This window comes from Coptis chinensis, chromosome 3 (genome assembly GCF_015680905.1).
Source record: "Coptis chinensis isolate HL-2020 chromosome 3, ASM1568090v1, whole genome shotgun sequence".
Lineage (NCBI taxonomy): Eukaryota > Viridiplantae > Streptophyta > Magnoliopsida > Ranunculales > Ranunculaceae > Coptis > Coptis chinensis.
Window position 1 is genome coordinate 50,068,314 of NC_141458.1, and position 24,285 is coordinate 50,092,598.

Consider the following 24,285-nt stretch of genomic DNA (forward strand, 5'->3'; position numbering starts at 1 on the left):
TCTACTTCGATGCCATCATTAGATATAATGTGACCTAGGACAATTCCCTTTTTCACCATGAAATGACATTTTTCCCAATTTAAAACCAGACTTTTCTCTTCACACCGTGTTAGAACCTTAGACACGTTAGACATGCAGTCAGTAAAAGAGTCTCCATAGATAGAAAAATCATCCATAAAAACTTCCATGAGCGCTCTACCATGCCATTAAATATATGAAGCATACACCGCTAGAAGGTACTAGGAGCATTACAAAGGCCAAAAGGCTTTTCTTTATAGGCATATGTTCCAAACGGACATATGAAGGTAGTCTTTTCTTAGTCATCAATATCAATAATAATTTGAAAATAGCCAGAGTAGCCATCTAAAAAACAATAAAAAGCATGACCAGCTAGACGTTCGAGCATCTAATCTATAAAGGGTAAAGGAAAATGATCCTTTCGTGTCATGGCATTTAAACGTCTGTAATCAATACAAATCCTCCATTTCATAGGACCATGCGTGGAAACATATTCACCCTTGGCATTACGTACCATGGTAATCCTTGATTTCTTAGGAACTACATGAATGGGACTTACCCATTCGCTATCAGAGATTAGGTATATGATATCCGCATCGAGTAATTGTAAGACTTCATCCCTGACCACCTCTTTCATGGCAGGGTTCAAGCGACGCTAAGGTTCGTGAGAAATCTTTGCATTATCCTCCAAATGGATACGATGAGTGCAAACATTAGGGTCAATACCCTTAATGTCGTCTAGAGACCAACGAATCGCAGAACGATGTTCCCTAATCACCCTAATCAAACGTGTCTCTTCCTCCTCAGATAATAGAGAAGATATAATTACCGGATAACTACCATCCGGATCAAGTTGAATATACTTCAACACAGGAGGAAGAGGTTTAAGCACCGGTGTGGTGGGAATGTCGATAAAGGCTTCTGGTGGTTCCTCATCTTGAGTAATGAAGATTTGTTTAAGTAGCAGGTCTTCAAACTCAGTAGATGGAGCAATAGAGGGGTCTAAGGTAGGTGTAGACTTGAAGATGGTGTTGACTTCCTCTAAGTAAGAGTCATCAGCGAAATCTGAACTTCCAAACGAAAGAAATTTATGCATTTGGTTTTCTGGAAACGTGTTATTAAAATAGTCTTGAGCTAAGCCCTCGATCATGCTAACCTCCCCATCTACAGAAGAACATCATTTTAAAAACATTTATCTCAACAGAAAGATGGCCAAAAGACAAGGACATCGAACCATTGTGACAATTTATAAACGCGTTGGCAGTCGCCAAGAAGGGACGCCCTAAGATGATCAGAATAGAGTCGTTAACGACATTCGTATCGAGGGTAACAAAATCAGTAGGATAGTAGAAATCTTGAACCTTAACAAGCACGTTTTCAACCACACCCTTAGGATACTTAATAGATCGATCCGCTAATTGCAACATCATTTTAGTAAGTTGCATCTCTTGTAGACCTATTCGTTTGTATAGATAATACGGGAGTAACTTAACACTCGCCCCCAGGTTTAATAAAGCGGTCGTCGTGTGGGAATCTCCTAAGGTGCATTGTCTGATGGGGCGACCGAGTCCTTATACTTAACGATTCCATTATGTTATGATAAAGTTGGAAACTGTTCGGTTAAAAAATCGTCTTTAGGAATATTTGTCTTATGCCTAGTAGTGCATAACTCTTTAAGAAACTTAGCATGGTTAGATAACTTCTTAATCGCTTCAAGAAAAGGTAGGTTTATCATTAGATTTTTGAAAACTTCCCTAATCTCATTGAAATTCATATCCTTGTTTAATATTGCTAATCTCTAAGGAAATGGTGGTTTCTTTCTATATTTAGTGTATGGATCAATAGGATGTCTAACCTTGGCTTTCTATTTCTTAGGTTGTGGTTTAACCAGTACCTCTACAGGGGTAGGATCTTCAATTTCTATTTCGGTATCTAGTTCAATATCTGGTGTAGAGACTACTGGTAGGGTAACTATAGGCATAGTTACGGCGTTATCAACCACTCTGCCAAAACGGAGAGTGGTGATGGCATTTAGCTCACCTACATTTGTATTGTCCTTACTAGTATTACCGTTTACCTCAAAGGCTATGTTTGTTGTTTTAGGATTAGGTATCGCTTGACCTGGAAACACACTTTTGGGTTGTACTTTCTCTTGGGCTAACTGCTGTAAGGAAAGTTGGATGGCTTGTAAAATCTGTTGTTGGGATTGCATAAAGGCGTCAAAACGATCTGGTTATGGAGGAGTGTTTGTTACAAGTTGTGTGACAGGAACTATGTCACGTTGATTATTAGCAGGTGGGTTGTGATAGTTATGATTAACTGGAACGATACCTCTATTAGCATTATAATTATTATTGTTATAATTATTATAATTACCCTGACCTTGTCCTTGACCTTGTCCTTGTCCTTGTCGTGGTGGAGCTTAGTTGTAATTGTTTACTGGCCTAACATTTTGATTATTATACCCTAGAGGTGTAACTTGTTAATTATTTCTCTAACTAAAGTTGGGATGTTGTCTCCAAGGGGTGTTAGGAATAGGATAGCTATTAATTGAGCAAACATTATCTTGTTGTGATGCTTGTTGTTCATTTGCGAGAGGACAATAGGAGTCAGGATGCTCAGGACTCAAACAGAAATTACATGGATTAGAGTTGACATTCATGATGGGGATATACTTTTGTTGAACTGAAATAACTTCTACCTTTTTAGTTAGAGATTCGATTAAAGTTTTAAGCTCAGGATCGGGTTTAATCTCAAACATACCGGCGGCCTTAACTGTTGAAGAAGAACTAGCGGAGCGGGAGATATCGTCACTACCCCCCACCCCGCCTAGTTATTATTACGCTTTGTTTGATCTTCAAAAAATTTATAAGCCTCTGAGGCTCCTCTACTCCCCCATTCATTATGTCAAGGACCTCTTTATGGTAGTGTAACAGTCCCTTGAAAAAGGCACGAACTAACGTGTCTTTGGCGAGGTTATGATGTGAACACTTTATAAGAAGGTCAGTGAAACGATTCCAAGCCTCTGAAAAGGATTCATGAGGATTCTGTCGAAAAAAATGAATCTTGGAAAGCATTTCATCTGGCTTCAATGGTGGGTAAAAATGTTCTATAAATAGTTGAAAAAGTTTGGCCCATGAGTCCACAGAATTAGGCGCTTGGGCAGTTAACCAAGACGCCGCCTTGTCGGCTAGGTGAAAGGAAACACCCTCAGTTTAATTTGTTCAGCACCAACCATAGGATGATGGAATGTGGTAAGGACTTGTTAAATCCTACGCATGTGATGATAAGGTAACCCATGAAAAACAGGTAACAAATTAAATATATTTGGGATTTGGGGGGATTCGGAAATCCCCCACTGGGTCTGCAAGAACGATGAAAGATTTTGGGCTATCATTCAAGGCTTTGTAAAAGTCAGAGAGAGGAGACTCTTTTTCTTCAGCCATTATATTAGGTGTAGTGTGTGGTATACTAGCTAGAGGTGTAGTGAGTGGTATACTAGAAAGGTGTGTTTGTTGACGTTGACGTTTGATTACGTTAGGCGTTTTTCTTCTACCTGATCTTAATCTCAAGCAAGGCTAAGACCAATCTTAACTAAACACGACAACCGTCAAAACAATCCTGATATGCTAGTATAAACCTCTAACAGGAGATACGAGGAGTGGAAGAAATAAGTACCTGAATGCCTCCTTGCTTCGCTTTTGAATATCGTCTTGTATACGCGAGCTCAGTGTGTGCAACAAGTTAGAAACACTGAATAACTTGAAGTAATGGAAGTTTGTACTAACCGGTGAAAATCGGGAGGTTCAAGAAGAGGGCTGGTCACTTTCGAAAATAGCCTAGGTAGGGTCGTCGCTTTAAGTCCAACTTCGAGTTCCGTGACCGTGTAGAAATTTCGAAATTTGCCTTGTATGGGTGCGGGGCACGCTCAGGTCAAATCTCGAGTTCCAGGCAATTCAGCGCAGGAGGCGCTCGAAATTAGCCTTGTATGGGTGCGGGGCGCACTCAGGCTTGTTCTTGGAAATTTTTTTAGTTTCTGAAGTAGACAATCACGGTTAGAATCAAACAAGGGTGGGTGAGTTTAATGGGACTTTGAGAAGACTAAAAATACTAATGAAAACAATTCTAAACGGAACTAAGATGGCAGCGGCGCCATTTGATATAATGTAAAATGATAGTTTTACCTACGCATAAGTAACGAGACTCAAACGTAAGTAAAACTAAAACTAATTTCAGCTATTATATTATCAAAGTTCTCTACTCTCGATGCTATTGCAATATAGTTAGAATAGAAAGTTCGTTCCACTCTTACTTCTTAGAATTTACGTTAACTAAGATTATCAATCTATCAAAGTCGATAAGAGTAATGATGGATTATGTAATTATGCTACGATGTGAATTATACTAATCAAGATGCGATAATTCAAAATACGAAAATACTAAATTTACTATATGATAATGAATAAGGGGAATTTGATTCCATCTTAACTCGACTTAATTTACTAATGAAGAATTGTCATAATCCGAATTGTAATGCTTCCGCATAACAATGGGGTGTTTCTAATCCCTAATTGTTCATGGTAATCTCTACCAACTAACAACTAGCATGTGAAGCAATCAAACCCATTCTCATGGTGAAATAATTACTTTCTAGAATGGAATAAAACATTACGAACTATTCTATGCTAATCGAAATCAAGTTTCATCAAGGCTTCCTGATAAGAGCCCAAAACTGTAGTTTTAACCCCTTAGCAGTCATACTTTTAGACCAATTATGTGAGTAATAAGTAAGAGTTAATACTGATTACGTGTTTTTATGTATTTCAGGCTTCAAAGTCAATTATAATGCGTGAATGTGCCACTTTGATGAGATAAAAGAGCAATGGTTGGTTACTAAGGAGTTCGGTGATTAAAGGCCAAGATTCAAGAAGACGAAGCCTTTGTAAAGCCCGGGTCAAAAGATGAAAAGTCAAAGTCCACGCGGCAGGAAACAATAAGACAAAGTCAACAGAACTTCCGAAGACCATATCTTTAGACTCAGACCTCAGAATTGGGCCTACCTTATGTCAAAACGACCAGCTCGGAAAGAGCTTTCCAATGGTCCAAGCCTTGACCCAATCAGAGGAGCAGAAGTGGATGAAAAGTCTGTTGAAGCGAACTGCAGCTGAAGAGGTTTTTTTGGACCGAAAGAATTGGGTTTTGGGCCTGATTCTCTGGCCCAAAACATGGCTCCAAGCCCATGCACGATTTTTGGATCTGGATGTATAAAAACAAAAGCTTAGCTCTTTGTTAATGGTAGCTAGTTAGACCTAAATTAATATATAGAATTCTAGATCTGTTTTAATTAATTAATTAAGTTTTAGTTCCATTACAATTCTTGTTTTAGATTAAATTCTTGAATGATTGTTCTTGATTGATTAGATAAATAAAATAGTTATTATTCAATTTCGTTCTTGTCATTTCCATTCTAGATCTAATTTAAATTCTTGTTCTTATTCCATTCCAGCCATTAAATTAGATTCATTATTGTTTAATTAAGTAAATCTCAATTTCTTACATTATGTTTAGTTTAGATTCAATGGAAAATGTTAGTTTGATGAATCAAGGCTAAAACCTCCATTAGAGGGGTTGATGAAGCCTTGATGAAAACTTAGTGGTTAGTATAGAATTGGTTGTAGAATCTATTCCACTCTAGAAGGTCGTGTTTAAGCCATGAGAATGGGTGGACGACCTCACATGCTAGTTAGTATCCGGTAGAAATGCCATGAACACTAGGGATTAGACTCGAAATTCTTGCTGTGAAAACGTAAGAATCGAGATACGACAATCTATACTAGGTTATTAAGTTGGATTCGAGGTGGATTCAATTCCCCTCTAATTTATTTATCTAGATTCAAACAATCGTATTTCCGTAGCTTCGTAGATTAACTTTAGTTTATATTTTATCTTGTTATTTATTATATCTTAGGATATTTAAATTAACACGCCTTGTTAGCATAACATTTCGTAAAGCTCTCATTGACTTAAGACTGATTTCTTAGACTTAGAAGACAATCCATGCTAGGGAACTAGGAGTGGAACGAACTTCCTACTCCACTTAGTGCAATTCGCATCGAGAGTAGAAGCTTTGATAATTGAGATAGTAAAAGATTAGTTTTAGTTTACTTACGGATTGAATTCATCGTTCATTTCGTAGGTAAACTATACATTTAACGGTTATCACTTCCTCTAACCCTTCTAATGGAGGTTTTAGTCTTGAATCATTATATTATCATTTCTTAAACAAGAACAAATATAACAACTCATTATTGAATAAATGATTAAACTTTATAATCTAATTTAACAATAGTTTAAGATTCAAAATGGATTTAACTAAATTTAAAACTAATTTAGAACTAAGATTATAAATACTAATTATCAAATTAAAACATACTAATTATGAATTTAAAACAACTAAATCTAAATAAGAATTGAATCAATAAAGTAAATTGAAATGAAAAACTAATACTTTATTATAAACTAAATCTAATTCTAAATAATAATCTACTTTGTTCTAAAACTAATTAATTGAATGTAAAAAAACTAGATCTAAAAACAAGTTATTGGGTAATGGCTAACTAAAAAACTAGATGCTTAAGAGCTAAGTTTAGTGTCTTCAAATGGAGGAGACAAGATTCACTTTTTCGTGCATGGGTTGAGGAGCCATGTTTTGGGCCGAAAAATTGAGCCCAAAACCCAATTTCTTCAGTCCATAGAGGGGTTTTCAGCTAGATTTGACTTCAACAGCCTTTTCATCCACTTCTGCTCCTCTGATTGGGTCAAGGCTTAGACCATTAGAAATATCGTTCTGATCTGGTCGTTTTGACATAAGGTAGGCCCAATTCCAAGGTCTGAGTCCAAAGATACGGCTTCCGGAAGTTATGCTGACTTTTGTGTGTTTTTTTTTTCTTGCGTTGACTTTGACTTTTTTGCTTTGACCGGGCTTTAAATTGGCTTTTTCTCCTTGGATCTTGGCCTTTAATCAAAGAACTTCTTAACAACCAACCCTTGCTCCATTATCGCGTAAAAAGGGCGCATTTTTGCACATATTCGACTCCAATGCCTGAAATACATAAGAACATGATAACAGTACTAACTCTTACTTATTAATCACATAATTGGTCAAAAAGCAATATTGTTAAAGGGTTAAAACTACATTTTTGGGCTCTTATCAGTCTTGCCCAAGGCGCGCCCGCGCCTATGCCGTGAATAACTTACAGTACTTTGAGGGCGCGCGCTCGACATTGGCCTTGCCAAGAGCGCACCCGCGCCCATGCCTATTTTTGGGGTTTCTAATTCGCTACAGTAACTGCGAATTTGGAAAGACAGTATAAAACCAAAATAAGGTTTTGGAAAACCTAAGCAACACAATTGAAACCCAATTTTGAGAGCTATCAAAATTGAGAGATAACCTTTGCAGAGAGAAAAGCCTGTAAAGAGAGAGGAGTGATCTAGTAAGGTGAGAGAATGAAAGGAGTGATTGTAATCTTCCTTCCCACTTTATAAAAGAATTAGCTTTTGTGGAAGTAGGTACCATTGGCCGAACCACGATATATCTTTGTGTTCTGGTATGCGTTTTACTTATTTACATTATTATCTGTTGTTAATAGTTGTTTAGAGAGTTGGGCATGTTAGGATAGTTGTAGCGGATATTTAGAATTTGTCTGGAGTTAAAGTGAGTTCAAATACAACTTATCTGTGTAGTGGGGGATCGATTGGTATCAGTATTAACCCCAACAATTTCAAGTCTCAATATTTCTACCAGTCCTTATTTTAGTGATTTGGTTGTTTGGGTGAAGTTTATAAGTTCAGTAACGTAAGTGGTGCTTGATTCAAAATAGCACATCAGTTTATGTTATGCTTTTCTAGTGGTAGTTGAAATTAACATTTAGAAACTAATTAGAGGGACTAATTGAAATCTTCAGCTTTCCTATCTCCAGGCAATGATCCTGTGATGAAGGAAGAAGAATTCTAGATAAGTAGTTTTTGCCTCTTTAAAATTCAAAAAGAAACTAACTAGTCTGTTCTTTTAAAGCAGGAAGGCTAACAGAGCATAAACCGAAATAAAAAATGAAAGCCAAGAAAACAAAGTTCAAGTCCTGAAGAAAGGAGTTCAGTGAGTGACATACTTTATGGGATGATGGCTAGTGGTTTTTACCATGGAAGGTTTCACCACCCTGTCCATTGTTGTGGGAGGTTCAGGGAGCTTTTTCAAAGATATGTTTTATCTACAGTTGAAAACCCAAATAGTACATAAGAGTTTTTTGTGTGTTTTGACTTCATTTCTTTTTAAAATCTGCCTTTAATAAACAATCTGCGTTTACAGATTAAATTTTTGTTGCTTAATAAGTATGAGAAAATTTGTTGCTTCATTAAGATCTGCATTTAATGAAGAAAATAAAATCTTATATTGTTTCTTACTCGGAGAAGAGGTGATTTACTGCGGGCAATCATTCTTCCTTACATAGTGTTCAGACCTTATTTGATGTGGCTAGTGAGCTACCAGATAATGAGTTACTACTTCAGAAACATTTCACTGCTGTAATGTCTTCAGTTTGGAGAGCAAGGTCCCGAGTAGACCGCTGGCAGAGCGTGTCATCTTCTTTGCAGAACAACTATTTTAGGAAATCCATTCAACCACAAAATAAAATTCAATTTTACCCATTTCAGTCAAAGCAAAGAAGTTAGTTTCTCACGCTTCACGTGATGTTAACACCAAGGAACAAGATGCAGTATTTCCACCTAGACATAATACAAAGGAAGTGTGAGGGAGTGATATCCTCATTCATGAATATCAGGCACGTGTCCAGCATAGCGAAAATACCACACCGACCTCTGACTTAGTTCCCCGAACTGCCTTCAGAGCGACCTACATCATCGAATCACATCCACGAGCTACGAGATCGTTCTATAACAGATCGACTCGTAGAACTTCATACAGAGCGTTCTATGTCATGACTCAGCATATCTTCTAGAAGAAATCACTGCCAAAGCTGTACTTACACCTCTCATCACCACAAATTATGAATCACTGTAACCACTCCCCATCATTACAGAATTCCCACCACCACCACTTCAACACTTTTTCTCAATCACAACCATACATTTGTGGTTTTCAGTACACGTGTTGGTTAGAGATCCACCTTCCCTAGCTATAAATACTGAAAGGGTTATATACTAAAAGCATTACTTTTGTAATAATTCTAATTCTTTATATTTTGAATGAGAATCATATGGGCAAATGTTATGCATATTATATATGTCATTAGTTATATGCATATATATAATACTTTATGTTGTAGATGATATGGTGTGAACACACAGAAGATCATATCATTAGTACCTTATAAAGTATAAGTGTTCACAACCTAGATGGATTTGGACAAACCATTGGTACGGTTATACTATAATATGGTATTAGTCTATCTTGACTATATGATTACACTAGTACACTTTGTGTGTATTGAACAGGACCAAGTGAGGTTGTTTCTTTTTATACTAACTATATAAGAGAACAAATGCCTCTGTTATTATGGATGCTTGTCCTCTTAATCCGGATATAATAACAGGCACTTACATGCATTGTACATTGCTTTAAATCATCAATGAGTGAGATTCATTTGTGAATCAACAAACTCAATGGATTAGGTAATGACATTGTATGTAAGGTGTGCTGTTGATTATAGAAGGAATTCGTGACCCGCAGGAAGTCGGGTTGATGATGTTCCCTTAAGGAGCTCATAAAGATTGTCATGTAAACCCTGCAGGTGGATTTATTCCGACATGACAATGAGGTTGAGTGGTTTTACTCAAGGGCATAAGAAGTTGATTAATGTAGTTGTCAGTAACTTGACGTAATCAACGGACATTCGGTATCTTAAACACGGGGAGATCCACAAGCATATAATATGGAGCCCATAAACGCTGACACGTAATTTAGGATTAGGGCGGTAGTGCAACAATGGCCTTTAGTGGAATAAGCCATTTGTTGACGAACTTGGGCCGTATGTTCTGGGCGAACATGGGAAGCCCAAGCCCGTCAGGATACCCAACCCTAATTTCTCCTCATGGTCCCTGTTGTACCCTATAAATATAAACCTCTTTCTCTGGCCGTTTTCTACACAAGAAAAATCAAGGTTTTGCTCAAGAAAAATAGATCCAAAATCGGTTCCATTTTTTAGAGTGATAGAGGCCAAGTGAGAAAGGATAGGTTGGTAGATCGTTGCCCACACAACGTCCAATCTAAAGATAGGAATACAATAGAAGATCAAGAGGTTGATTCGGATTCATAGCTATTGGATTCTCAGAGTTTTCTTAACCGGATTTACAGGTATGTTTTCCAATCCAAAATCGTGAGAACCATTAATTCCTCCTAATCTTATATGTAAGGGGAGACTAAAACGCTCCTTTACATTGGCGCCGTCTATGGTCTCGATTTCTTGAGAAACCATTTCACAAATCCTAAAACCAAAAAGAAAAATCCTCAAGCCCACGAAGCATGGCAAGCCTCGAAGCTCAAATCCATAGTCTAGCAGGTCAGTTAGGTACAATGAACGAGCAAATTACCCTGCTCAGGTAGGAGAATGTTACTTTGCGTGCACAAGTGGACACACAAAATCCACCAGGTGCCATAGCAGAAGACGATATCAACGAGGTTAATCAACAAATTAACGAACTGTCACAAAGGATCGACCAAAGTGCAGTAGAAAGACGCCACTCAGATCGTTTAAAAGATGCTGAAGACATACCGCGCGTCCCCGTTTGCTGCTGATGTACTAAATAGAGCTTCTCCCCCATATTTCATTCAGCCACGTTTTCCAATGTACGATGGCAGTACATGTCCTGGTCAACACGAGGCACATTACATTCAAAGCCTTGCACTCTATAGTGCTTAGGAGTTTGACCATCTCCATTGCCGCTTGTTTCCAGCCAGTCTTAAAGATGGTGCGCTCGATTGGTTCTTTTCACTCGAGCCAGACTCGATAAAGAACTTCGAGCAACTCACCAATCTGTTCGCTTGCCAGTACGTCCACAACAAGTGTAAAAAAGCCGATCTTGATTCAATTTTCCAACTCTCCCTAGGCGAAGATGAAACAATTCGCGAATTCCTAGGTCGGTTCAAGACCGAACTGTTATGCATGGAGAGCGGTCTCAAAGAGTCATTCACCACGTTGGCTTTCTCTAACACTTGCCGTGTGCGTAACACAACACTCTCCAGATCGTTGATGAAAGAACGTCCAGAAACGTTGTCCGAGCTGTACGCTCGTGTTGACAAGTACATCAAGTTACAAGAGAGCCTGAAGCATCAAGGCCTCTTAGAAGAACAAGAGGTAGCAGTAATATCTGATGATGCCCCACCCTCCAAAAAGCGACCCATACAACAAGGACAGAAGACTGGGAACATACCAAGCAACAACCGCCAAGTTCATTTGACTTCACCCCAATCTCCCGCCATATTGGACAAGATCAAGCGAGCTTCGTATTACCGACCTGAAGTACGACAACCAGAGGATCACCCTGGCAAGCTTTACTGTGCCTTCCACCGAGCAAAGTGTCATGAGACCGATGAGTGCTGGGGGTTTAAGCATTACCTCCAAGACCTCATCGAATCAGGGCATATCAAACATTATGCCAATATCACTGATGGCGACCTGCGCCATAAGCTCATGGCTCGCAGAGAACGAAGTAGATCTCTACCTTGCCATAACCGCCAAGGTGTCCAAGCTCGCTCCCGTAGTAGAGGACACCCCAGCGACCATTCTCATCATGAACGCCGTCAGCACTCATCAGTCCGAGATAATGATAGAACAATACATATGACCACGTTCCACGATGATTCTGTTTCATCCTCCAGAGAAAAAAGGAGGCGAGTTGGCGCTCTTCAAGAAGTATACTAGTTCTCTTCATAGGCCGCACTTGCCCCGCACAGTTCAGGTCGCAGTTTAGGTGATATAACTTTCACAGAGGCCGACCTCAACAAGGTTTGCCTCCCTCACAATGATGCACTAGTTGTCCATGTCAAAATTAGTGACTGGACAGTCAAACGAGTCCTGATAGATCCTGGTAGTTTGTGTGACATCTTGTTCTACCATACCATCCAAGAGATGAATATGCCTAAGTCGGTCTTCATAGACCCAATAGCTCCTCTCTATGGGTTCAATGGCTCCAGAGCCGACCTAATTGGTGACATCATACTCCCAATTTCTGTGGGATCCAGGGAGGACAAAGTAAGCTTCAGTATACATTTTAGCGTTCTAGACATCTAATCGTCCTATAATACCATCATAGGATGGCGTTGGATCCACCAAATTCAAGCTATACCGTCTACACTGCATCAGGTGCTCCGCTTTCCCGGCCCTAGGGGTATGATGGAGCTTCAAAGCAATAAGCTCGAGGCTTATCATTGTAATCAGATTCTAGCAGCAAACAAGTCTGTCGACCCACCTATCAGCACGAAGAACGAGCCCACCAGCTACACGATGGCCAATGACTTAATCACCGAGGTCAGATCCAAAGCACCAAAGCAGAACGCTGGGGGCTTTAGCAAAAAGGTCCATTCGTCTGTCAAGACCTCAGAGGTCGCCAAAGTTCCTGTGCATCCACCAGTTAGGACCTTAGAGGTCGATCCATCATTAGTTAATCCACCAGCCAGGACCCCAGAGGTCACTCCAGCATTCGTTAGTCAACCAAGATTCCAGAGATCACTCCAGCCCCTGTTGTCATGACCACAGAGGTCGCATCAGTCCCCTATTGTTGTAACCACAAAGGTCGCTCCAGCTCCTGCTGCCAAAACCTCCACTCCTCAGATCGACAAAGCACCATCAAAGATCAAATCCCCTGAGGAGGCATCATCGTCAAAAGCAGCAGTTTAGACTGCAGAAAAGGAGCGAGTAAACTTAGGAACAGAAGACGATCCCAAGTTCGTCTATGTGAGGGATCAAGTCCCAGCTTGTAAACTTTTTAGCAATGAATAAAGATGTTTTCGCTTGGTCGTATATCGATGTACCTGGTAAAGATCCTAGTATTGCATGTCATAGATTAAATGTCAACCCTAATGCTAGACCAGTTCAACACCGACCTCAGAAATTATCCTTGAGATTTCAAAAAGCAATCAATGATAAGGTCGATAAACTTAAGCAAGTCGGTTTCATTCGGAAAGTCGATTACCCAGACTAGATCTCTAACATAGTAGCAATTCCAAAAAAGAATGGCACAGCTTGCCTCTGTGTCGACTTCACGAATGTCAATCAAGAAACACCTAAAGATAGCTTCCCTTTACCTAGAATCGACCGACTTGTGGACCAGACCTGTGGCCACGAGCTCCTATAATTTATGGATGCATACAGTGGGTTCAACCAGATCCCACTTGCTGAAAAAAATCAAGAGAAAACGTCATTCATCACTGAACAGGGAATCTACTGCTACAACGTCCTCCTGTTTGGCCTCAAGAACGCTGGAGCGACTTATCAACGACTTGTCACTGACATGTTCTAGGACATGCTAGGTGATACCATGGAAGTCTATATCGATGACATGGTAGTCAAGAGAAAAAAAGTAGGTGACCACCTCACTCACCTTGAACAGGCGTTCTCCAGATTACGCCGAACTCAGATGTAGCTAAATCCTGAGAAATGCCTTTTTGGAGCGTCTTCTGGAAAGTTCCTCGGGTATCATGTATCACAACGAGGGATCGAAGCAAATCCAGATCAGATTCGAGCGTTCCTGGAAATGCTCGATCCAAAGACAAAGAAACAAATACAAAAATTATTAGGAATGGTGGCAGCACTCAACCGATTCAAATCAAGGGCGTGAGACAAATGCCGACCTTTCCTGTAACTTCTTAAAAAAAGAGAACAGTTCTCATGAAATGACCAGTGCCACCAAGCGTTCTCCACCCTCAAAGAATACCTGACAACACCACCCGTCCTAGCAAAACCAACAGATGGAGAAACGCTGGGGCTCTACCTAGCAGTGTCAGACTTTACTATCAGTTCATTCTCTTCAAAGAGGACAACAATGCAGAGAAGTCGATATACTTCACAAGTAAGACTTTAACACCTGCTGAAAAGAATTACTCTTACATTAAAATAGCAGTACTCGCATTGTTATATTATGCAAGGAAGTTTAGGCCTTATTTTCAAGCACATCCCATCAAAGTACTCACCGACCTCCCATTAAAGAAGATCCTTCTCAAGGAAAACAAGACAACTCGTATGGCAGTATGGGCGGAAGAGCTCGGAGAACATCACATTAAGTTTGTCCCACGTACTTCTCAGAAGGGAAAGGTCGTTGTCGATTTTCTAGCAGATTTTCCTGTCGACGACCTGAATTGGGAACAAGACACAGACATCCCAGCCATGAAGAAGCAGGACAAGCCTATCTGGTCTCTCTTTGTGGATGGTTCTAGCAACCATGGAGGGAGTGGAATCAAAGTCGTTTTAGTGTCCCCAAATGGACCTATGATGGAGAAATCAGTTCGCATCGATTTTGCGACCTCCAACAATGAGGCGGAGTACGAAGCACTGATCATGGGGCTTAGAATGGCATTATAGCTCAGTGTAAAAGAACTTCAAGTCTTTAGTGACTCGCAACTGGTTGTTCACCAGATTGCTAAAGAGTACACTACCCATGAAGGTAACCTTTCTAAATACCTTCAAGTTGCTTATCAATTACTTCCTTCTTTCAAGAAAGCCACCATATAACACTTTTTGTGTGACGATTCCTTCTTTCAAGAAAGTCACCATACACCACTTTTTGCGTGACGATTCCCGTCACGCGGACAGTTTAGCTTACCTGGCTACTCAAACACCGAGCTGCGCCCCTAGACTGTTACTCATTGAAGTAATTGACCGACCTGCTTACCAAGCTGAACACACCCTAGAAATCAGTGACTTGTGCCCACTCTTTGACGATCAGATGAGTCAAACATGGATGCAGCCCATTATAGAGTACATCCAGTACGGTACACTCCCAAAAGAGCATACCAAAGCCAAACAAGTTTAATGTCGGGCACGTCGTTATTGCCTAATCAACAACAAATTATTCCGAAAATCTGTTGGTGGCCCTCACTTGAGGTGCATAAGCCCAGAACAAGGTCAGTTGATTTTTGCAGAAATCCATGAGGGCGAATGCAGGAGCCATGCTGGAGGTCGCTCCCTAGCCCACAAAGCGATCTCCCAGGGATACTTTTGGCCACGAATGCAGGTCGATGCCAAAAAGTATGTTCTTAAATGCATCAAATGCCAGACTTTTAGCCACAATACCATTCAGCCAGCTCGCGAGTTAATCAACATTGCGAGCCCTTGGCCATTTCACATGTGGGGCTTGGACATTATGGGACCATTCATCCCACAAAAGAGCACTGATTACTTCACTAAGTGGGTTGAAGCAATCCCTTTAGCTCATGTCAAGGAATCACACGTCAAAAACTTCAAGGAATCACACACTGGTGATGGACAATGGTTCCCAGTTCAAGGGAAAAATAGTCAAGGAGTTTTTGGCCAAGTGGAAGATCGTCCATGCATTCTCCACTCCCCAGTGCGCCCAAAGCAATAGCCAAGCAGAAGCTAGCAACAAAGCCATCTTGGAAAACTTGAAGAAAAAGATTGAAAAGAACAAGAGCCAATGGCCAAATCAACTAGAGAACATTCTATGGGCTCACCGAACTACATCTCGTTCTAGCACAGGCGAGTCACCATTTACATTATGCTATGACACATAAGCAGTTATTCCTACCGAACTAACAGTCACCACGACTCGGTCATACCTCGTCGAATCTGGACATAATGACTCTGTCCTAGCTCGAGAGGTCGACTTACTGGAAGAACGCCATGACTTAGCAGCCATTAGAGTGGCATCTTATCATCAGACTCTGAAGAAATCCTACAACAAGCGAGTCAATCCTCGATCCTTTCCACCTGGTGACCTAGTTCTGAAAAAGACTCAAGATGATGCTAAACTTGCACCAACATGGGAAGGTCCGTACATAGTTGAACGTGTCGTTGGCAATGGAGCATACTGGATCAAGACCCAAGAAGGGAAACCATTATCACGACCTTGGAACACTTATTTGTTAAAGAAATTTTATCAATAAAAGTGTAATGTTTTGTAGTCCATGCTGCTATTTCTTACAAAGTTTGGTATAATTTATTTGTGTATATTACTGCAACCTACTCTGTTCAAGTTCACTGACAGGCATTGAGCTCAGTGAGAACACTCTCCGTGAGTAAAACGCTTTCTTAAGATAACACGCTCTCCATGAGCAACACACTCTTTTGAGCTATAGGCTCCTTAGCCTCTCTAATTCTCACTAGTTGAGGACCTATAACTCTAGGATCAACTCAGTGAGAACGCTTTCCATGAGCAGAACGCTTTCTTAAGCTAACACACTCTCCGCGAGCAACACGTTCTCTTGAGCTATATGCTCCTTAGCCTCTCTAATTCTCACTAGTTGAGGACTTATAACTCTAGGATCAACTTAGTGAGAACGTTCTCTGTGAGCAGAATGCTTTCTTAAGCTAACACGCTCTCTTGAGCTATATGCTCCTTAGCCTCTCCAATTCTCACTAGTTGAGGACCTATAACTCTAGGATCAACTCAGTGAGAACGCTTTCCGTGAGCAGAACACTTTCTTAAGTTAACACACTCTCTGCGAGCAACACGTTCTCTTGAGCTATAGGCTCTTTAGCCTCTCCAATTCTCACTAGTTGAGGACCTATAACTCTAGGATCAACTAAGGGAGAACGCTCTCCGTGAGCAGAACACTTTCTTAAGCTAACACGCTCTCCACGAGCAAAACGCTCTCTTAAGTTATAGGCTCCTTAGCCTCTCCAATTATCACTAGTTGAGAACCTATAACTCTAGGATCAATTCAGTGAGAACGCTCTCCGTGAGCAGAATGCTTTCTTAAGCTAACACGCTCTCCGCGAGCAACACGCTCTCTTGAGCTATATGCTCATTAGCCTCTCTAATTCTCACTAGTTGAGGACCTATAACTCTAGGATCAAATCAGTGAGAACGCTCTCCGTGAGCAGAATGCTTTCTGAAGCTAACACGCTTTCAGTGAGCACTACACTTTCTTAAGCCAACACGCTCTCAGTAAGCAACACGCTCTCTTGAGCTATAGGCTCTTCAGCCTTTCCAATTCCCACTAGTTGAAGACCTACAACTCTAGGATCAACTAGATGCGAACACTCTCTACGAGCAAAGACTCTCCCTAAGCTAAGTCTCATGCTTCTCAGCCACTTCATGCCTTATGTATTGTGAACAAAACAATAGATACAAATAGTCAAGCATAACCAAAAGACATGCATTCCATAAACATTCATAATTTGAATTGCCTGAACAAACTTAGGAAACCAGTTCACAAATCCACCGATCTGCTAGGACTACCCAGAAATCCAGATCGGTATTCTTACAACTTTTGTAAAAAGTGAACTGCCACTAGAGTGGAAACCAGTTCTTAGTGTAGCAAGATAACTGTGAAGCAAGGCGAATTGCCCAGGCACACCTGAGAAACCAGTTCTATAGTTTAAATTCTCTTACAAAGAGAAGAATAGACAAAACATTCAAAATTTTTTAGAACTTACAAGAAGACCATTCCAGCATTCATACTCAAGAATCAACAACAATGTGTTTATCCTTCGAGCAAAGATCGTCGGGGAATGTGCCTCGCATCTCTCTCGTGCGACACATACTGCATTTTTCGAGCCCCACGGTCACAAACATCCTTCAGCAATAGGTACTTTTCTTCCAGCTTGGCATACTCGCCACATGACAGGTCATATGCACCTTGTGCCTTGCGTGCATTGCCCTGGCAATGTTTAGCATACTCCGTCACACCAGCCATCTTTTCTTGCAAATCCTTCATGGAATTAATCAACACAGACTTCTCATCAACAACGTCCCGATACTTTTTCGTCATCGCTTGCAATTTCTTCTTGTCAGCCCCCCACGTAGCTCGCATGCATCCCAACTCGACTTTAGCGCTGTCATCATTGTCAATGCGATGAATAGTACTTTTTAGCTTATCATACCCAGCAAGGAACTATAAGTAAAATACCAAGTTCCCAATGCATAATGATCACAACCTAAGCCCTAGCCCACACACGTATACCAAAGACCTGTCTTTTCAGGATTTTGGAAAAAACGGCGACACGTTTCCTTACCAACTGCCTAGATTCTATTACGTGCCAGTCACATGCTGACTTCCTTAGTTCGGTGGGTATTTTCACGCCAGTTCGCTTCTTCACTCGTGCTCAACACGCGCTACCATTTTCTCTCAGCAAGTTGCTTCAATGAACAACACACCCTACTGAGAGGGGGCTGTGTGAGGTAGTGATATCCTCATTCATGAAAATCAGGCACGTGTCCAGCATAGCAGAAATACCACACCGACCTCTGACTTAGTTCCCCGAACTGCCTTCGGAGCGACTTATATCATCGAATCACATCCACGAGCTACGAGATCGTTCTATAACAGATCGACTCGTACAACTTTATACAGAGCGTTCTATGTCATGACTCAGCATATCTTCTAGAAGCAATCACTGCCAAAGCTGTACTTACACCTCTCATCACCGCAAATTACGAACCACTGTAACCACTCCCCATCATTACAGAATTCCTACCACCACCACTTCAACACTTCTTCTTAATCTTAACCATATATTTGTGGTTGTCGGTACACGTGTTGGTTAGAGATCCACCTTCTCTAGCTATAAATACCTCCCATATGAACTACGCCAGACTTGATTCTTCTCTCCCCCTAAAATCGAGAGATAGATATGTAGGCAGTTCGCTCAACAACGAACTCAGTCTTTCCAATATTTAACCCCCCTTCTCCTCCTAATCTTGTATGTAAGGGAAGACTAAAATGCTCCTTTATAGGAAGCTTTGACTGAAGTGGATAAGTTGGAGGTTACACTGGAATTGCTGGCCGACAAAGAAGATTTTGGAACTCCTTTGCCATCCACCGTCAACAAGTCAACTTTTGGCTCAGATCCATCCCTACCAACCGATTTAAATGGGGGAGTACTGCTTCTTAACTCTTCTTGGAATGCTGCTGAGAACCGTTTCAGGTATTTAACCATGTTAGAAACTACTACTGTTGATACTACTACAACTTATTACAAATCGTCTGTATGCTTTGTTCTTTTATCTTCTTACGTTCTTATCTTTTAAATTCGTTATATTCAAGTTTCAACTTTGGTGGGTATCTTGTTAAGAGTCGGTTGCCATAACTTGAGTATGCTTTGAATTCTACTATCCTCAATGCAATAATTTTCCATTTCTTGATGCTATTTATCTATTTACTTTTATCTTGAGTTAGACTAGGTATATTGTGTCCTTCCGGGTGAACTAGATTTTGATTATATGGGGCTGAACCGAGTAACTTTTAATAATGCATTATCTTTGACATTGGTTTTGTTCCTCAAATTTGCAACTCAATATCATAAATTTCAGGAATATTAAGCTTATTTATTTCCTGGGCCAATCAACTTAGTTTTGTTTGTTGAATGTTATTTAGCTTTTCACCGGATAATTTTATCTCGATTGGCATTAAGTTTGATATTATCTACAAAGTGGCTAACCATCAGAAATGCGTAAATACATTTTTACTTTCTAGGAAAAGGGTTACCATGTTTGAAGTTGAACCTTGAGGTGCAAGTGCCTTCAAAAGCCCATTTGCTGTTTGCATTTCTTAATTTTCATCTTTGCCTCTAATTAGTAATTACACTATTTAACTCCCTGCAGGGTGGCTTCTAATGCTTGTTTTGACGGCCAAAGTCTGGATTGGGCTTCATCAGCTGGGTAAGACTGTGGTTAAATAGTGTAGTGGTTTATGGACACACTAACATTAGTACATCGCGGTCACTGCTGTCAGGTTTTGGACTTGTTAAGTGATGTGGGAGCATGGACCCATTATTCACTTTGTGAAGTTTTTTTTTTTTTTTTTTTTTATGGAAGGTATATTTGGATATGGGCTGTGCTTCTAAAGAGAATTTTGGGTCAGGAAAGAACGAATCCAATTACCTTGTACTGGGTGGGCTTCTTTTGGCCATGATTTAGTAGATTTTGGGCTAGGGGCTTTTTTAGGCCTTGATTCGGACTTTTTTTAAAAAAATGAAAAAATGAAAAAATGAAAAATGACACTTGTCAAGTGTTGTAGAAAAAAAAACGGCTGCAAAAAAAATGGGTCACCATACGACACCCAAAAGTGTTTTTTTTAGGAAAAACGACGCATCTATCATGTCATTTTTCAACAGATATGGTGTAGTAATGAAATGATGAAAGAGAGGAAAAAGAAAGCACTGAGAAAACAAGGAAATTGAAAGAAATATATAGTTGTCCTGCCTCCCATTCATAATTGAAATAAACTTAATTGGAGATCTTCCAAGTGAGCCAACTTAAGATAAAAGAGGAATGAGACGTTCAATTTGAAGTTCTCTTTCGAGGCACACGTCAATCTTAGAATATTCTAACATCTTACAAATCCAATTCCTAGAAAAAGAATAAAACCTAGGAAACTAAAGTAGATTGAAACAAAAAGATTATTGGAGACAAATGAAGTCACAACAAGAGCAGAAAGAGAAACACAGATGCATTGTAATAACAAATGCATTGTCCCCCGAATACAATAGAGCAGAAACAGAAGATGTGAGGGAATAAAAGAAAAATAAAATGATAAAAAGTTGCATTCTCTTCCAATCCACCCTTGGTACGTAGGTTATATACAAATAACAGGACAAGGAATTAAAATACTCATTCATGACACATATATTTTTCATCAATAAAGTTCTTGACAAACATTTGAGTTTGCATTTAATTTGGAAAAGTATCTTACAAGCATAAATTTTACATGTGGATAAAACTCTGCAGCAGCTTCCTCCAGTACTTTCTCGAAATGTCTTGTATAATTACAGCTGCAACAAACATTTAATATTATCACTATCTCTATAATCATATGGTTGCTGGGATTTAAACCCAGGTCTGTACTCTATAATACTAACTCCTACGAACTTCACCAACTTTATTTGGCACGTAACATCTGAACAATTGTTATCTCAATAATATTCAAAAGTAACACCCGATGTTGATTAGTCAATATAATTGAAATATGTTTTATTTATTTATTTATTGAGAAAATAAACTAACAGGAGTAGAATTGAAGAAAAGAAAGAGAAGAAACAGGTTAACCTACTTGATAGTAAATGCAACAACAACAGGATATCCTTGATGCAAAAGTTTGACAAACTCACGCTCTAATGCAAAGTGCATAACCCGTGAAGGCCCAAGATCCTTTGGGTCCAACCCAGTATAATACTTGCAGGTTCAGAGAATAGTGTTATGAAACAGTGGAGCAGTAATCTTGGTATGAAGCATTTCTAGTGTAAAAAATGACTAGACAAACGGTCGTAAGGACGAGTAACATAGCAAATTATCTCCAAAAGGACTCTATTCTGGCAAAAAACTTGACTCAATTATCACATTTGGTTATATCAATTCAGTTCACTTGGGTTACAGATACAATTCAAAGCGCCCCACTATGGTAAGGTGTAATGTAAACCTCCTGGACCAGGTAGGAACAAGCTCAATACAGATAGTGCCCTTAGCCGCAATGGAGTGGGGAATGGTGACATTAGAAGAGATAGCCATGGTAATGTATTATCAGCATTTGTGGGCAGTGGCTATTGAAGTGGTCTCAGATGCATTGAGCAGCAGTTCGAATATGTGGAGGCTGACATTGATTTTCTAAGGACAGTCTAGTCTATTAACATCTAGAGAAGTGTCACACCCCGAATTTCGACAGAATTCGGAAAAACAATAATTTGTTCCCGACTCTTTGAACTCCGAGGTGTGACGCACTCTCCCCTTCCAAAAACCCATAAACAGTTTAAATATGCGGATAATTAAAAACCAATAAATTTTTTAACTTAAACAAAAGTCCTCTTCATTACAAAAATTAACAAATAAAAATGCAAATAACCTTATCTCAACTAAAATCTATATCACCTCAAAGGAAAACAAAGCCTATCTTGAAATGCGACGCTAACGCAAACCACAAGCAGCAACCAACCTTCTTCAACATGAAACCTGTCAAGACTTATCAACTATGTTCATTTAATGAACACACCTGATAAGCAAACATGCAAATCGGGTCAGCATTATAAAAATTATGGTGTGAGTAGCCCTAAAATACAACATATACTTATACATATACATACATAATCCATAAGGCAGTTAGTTCCTCCACCGAGGCGCCTTAACTTCCAACAACTAATACGACATTCTTAACTACAATAAGTAAGGCAGGTAGTTCCTCCACTGAGGCACCTTAACTTCCCACTAACCACACAACAAATCATACACATAATAAAAATGCATTTAGTTCCTCCACGAGGCGCCTTAGGTTCTAACTAAACTAATAACCAGCCAAGCATATTCTATACTTACCGCATTTCATGCTCAATAACAGAGTGGGTCGTCTCTGCCCAAGTAATTAGTTTGACCCACACTTCTGCAACCCTATATATAATCATCTATCTAAAGATACATCATTAACCAACATATTACCATAATTATATTAATTAAGGCTTTCTTTGCGTGTCCCTAAAATCACGTCGTATCTATGTCTTACCTAGTTTCCCTGGCTACCATAATCGCTTCCCAACGCCGAACATGTACATCCACATGCCTCCCCTCACATAATGAACCACTCTGTGCGTAACTACCCTGAGCGGGATGCCGCACACCAGGTAACCCTCACACGAAAGCCATTATGCAAGTATTGCCACATTCGGCATAAAATATCGTGCATCTCGTTCTAATATTGCGAACGGAATAATCAAGCCACCATTCGGCTATGATTGCCCAACACATGGGTCAATCAACATCTTATATATACACCCTACACAAGGGCCAATCATATCACATACGCCCACACAGGGCAAATCACATGAGTTGTGGTAGTCAGGTTCTAGGATTTTCGTTACGTAATTTATTCAGGTGTCATACATTTATATCTCATAATCATTCCACTATATCCCGTGCAGGTCAATTACCTTATTGCACTAAGCCACAATATTTAGAAATATCTCAATATATCTCATAACCATTTTCATTCTGTCACGTGCCAATATATTATTGCACTACGCCACAATCCCGTGGGAAATATCCATAAATATTCTATTACCATCTCACAGATAAAATAATGGAGTGTTTATACATTTATTTCTCTAAAACTATTGTATTTAATATATATATCCCAACATATTATATAATGTCATAATATCAACGTCAAATCTTAATTAGATAATGACCACCAAATTTATACAAGCTTCCACAGCATTTTAGCATTTGATTTGTCCATACAATTTACAACATAAAATGTAGCACAATTAAACAGTCCACAGTCCACAATCAAAGCCCAATATATATATGCTTTACACACTACTCACGTCAAATCTTAATTAGATAATGACAAACAACGTTATATAATATCGACAATATTTTATTACTACATTTGTCCATATTCTTTAATATGTGAAAAATGGGAAAAAAATCAACATTCCACAGTCAACGGTCAAAGGTCAAAGTCAACGGTCAATGTCAAAGTCAAAGTCAACACATCATTGTCAAAGTCAAACTGTCGTCTCCATGTTCGACAGGTTCAGGATCATAGCCATGGTTCATGGCTAAGGGCAAAAGTGCATGGTTCAAGGGCTCATGACTAAGAAAATGGTTCGGACCCAACTGGCCAAGCCCAAACCTTAGAACCCGAAAGTCTAAAAGTTGAAAGACCCACTTGGATCTCTACTAAGTCCTATGGACTGGCCCCAAACAATATTAGAAACTGGCCCAAACAATTAAGTGATCGGCCCAAAGGAAGTTAAATAAAACTGGCCCAACCAAAAATGTTTAAAATCGGACTCAAAGAAAACTAATAGAACTCGGCTTAACCACTAAAGCAAAACCGGGCCCAACAACTTAAAATTAGATTTCGGCCCAACAAGAAATAGGACCGGCCCAACATAAAATAAGGTGTTTGGCCTAACCGATTAGGCCCAAGCCCAAGAGAGGGATCAGGTCGTCTCCTCCATCAGTTCTGTTCCTCCAGCCACCAAAACCGGCCACCACAAAACCTTCACACACGACCCCAAACAAACCAACCGAAAATGAAGAGGGTGCAAACCCCCACCACTTTAACAAACACGAAATCCTCAATTT

The 24,285-nt window shown here is 39.7% G+C and overlaps 1 long non-coding RNA gene across 1 annotated transcript in view; it reads right to left on the bottom strand.

The window, feature by feature from the left end:
- Nucleotides 1-21,404, bottom strand: part of LOC147509910 (uncharacterized) — a 41,661-nt gene extending 20,257 nt beyond the window's left edge. The window contains exons 1-2 of the long non-coding RNA XR_015216677.1: nt 21,260-21,404; nt 20,903-20,981 (exon numbers count right to left, since the gene is read on the bottom strand). This is a non-coding gene — a long non-coding RNA (uncharacterized LOC147509910). The remainder of the gene's footprint in view (nt 1-20,902; nt 20,982-21,259) is intronic.
- Between the last annotated feature and the right edge of the window lie 2,881 nt (nt 21,405-24,285).